The 1,315-nt window shown below is 42.1% G+C and overlaps 1 long non-coding RNA gene across 1 annotated transcript; it reads left to right on the top strand.

Annotated features, from left to right (window-relative positions):
• The first annotated feature begins 333 nt into the window (after window positions 1-333).
• LOC146776163 (uncharacterized) lies at window positions 334-1,078 on the top strand. The gene is made up of 3 exons (XR_014972251.1): window positions 334-427; window positions 532-588; window positions 669-1,078. It is a non-coding gene; the product is annotated as an uncharacterized LOC146776163 (long non-coding RNA).
• The last annotated feature ends 237 nt before the right edge of the window (window positions 1,079-1,315 follow it).

Here is a 1,315-nt window from a genome sequence, read left to right on the forward strand (position 1 = left end):
TTGTGAAACGCTGCGAGCTTAATCTCTCATCTTCGCCTGCCTCATACTTATTGTCCGGGCTTTCAGAGGTTGGGGCTTGTTACGTGTTAAGTCCATAACACGCTGGATGTTCTTCTTAAATTTAGCGGATTCATATCCTCCAAACCCCGCAGCGCTGCCCATAGTTACCCTTGATGTCCCCTCACGGTGACTCCCTTTTTAGACATTTTTAGATACATTTGCCCCCATAGTTTTCCCGTCACTTGTGTGGGTCCTTTGATGTTTGTACCTTATTTGGTTTTGGTACATCTTCAAACTAAGTGGTGATTTGAAATTCAATTTCTTTACCCCCCCAGCGTTGGTTACTTTTGAACCACTGCCCACTGTGATTCATCACATACCGACAAGAATATTGCCATCAATAGCACCGGTTGTTCAACATTGAATGGTGAGTAATACACCATCTTGCTTTGGCCAACAGGCCCCAATTGAGACCTCATACAGATGTACAATCTCCCCTTGTTCCGTCTTTTTGTTTTTGTTTTGTTTTAGGAGCCGTTCGGGCCCACTCCACAAATAATCCAGCATGAGTTTTCCTTGCTGTTGCTGGTAAATATCATCTTATTTCTACCTCATGACAATTAATGATCCTAGAGACACACCGTATTAATACTACTCATTATCTCTAGGTGTAAGTCCTTCTTCCCTACCCCCCGCTGGTCCTGAAGAAGACCCCGCTTCCAAGATTTCCTAATTGCTGGCTCGATTAGGGGTCGAAACGTCGACGACTTTTCCCTTTGTTTAATACACAAGACTGACAGTGATTGTACAACTGCTTTTCTTGCTAATGTTATTGCATTTGTGTTATTGCCATTCGAGTGGCAGGTTAGGTCTTCAAATTCATTTTGGATGTTCTAAAACACACGACCTTCCCCTTCACTTTGTCTGCACTTATCCCGATTTATGTTGCACTTTTCACTTCACTTACACCCGTAGTAATTGAAAATGATGATTGTGACATGCATTTGTCTATTTAATAGGTTGAAATGTTGACCCTTTTCTATGCTGAATATGATTAAATGAGGTCATTTGTGTATCTCAATAAGGTGTTGTCATAACTCGATTTAAGTGTATACTCACATACTTGTGTTTTTATTAAGATAAACTGCTCCAATTCTCTTTGTGGACCCATCATGCTGGTCACATGACATTGGCCCGCTACCTACACCTGCCAGGAAGACCTGCAATCTGTGAGTACACATTTATAATAAACTGAGCTACGCTGACCAAGTCAACGCGGTGACCTCCTCTGCCTTCCTCATGTTTAGAACCCTAC

The sequence above is a fragment of the Triturus cristatus genome, chromosome 12 (assembly GCF_964204655.1).
Source record: "Triturus cristatus chromosome 12, aTriCri1.1, whole genome shotgun sequence".
NCBI lineage: Eukaryota > Metazoa > Chordata > Amphibia > Caudata > Salamandridae > Triturus > Triturus cristatus.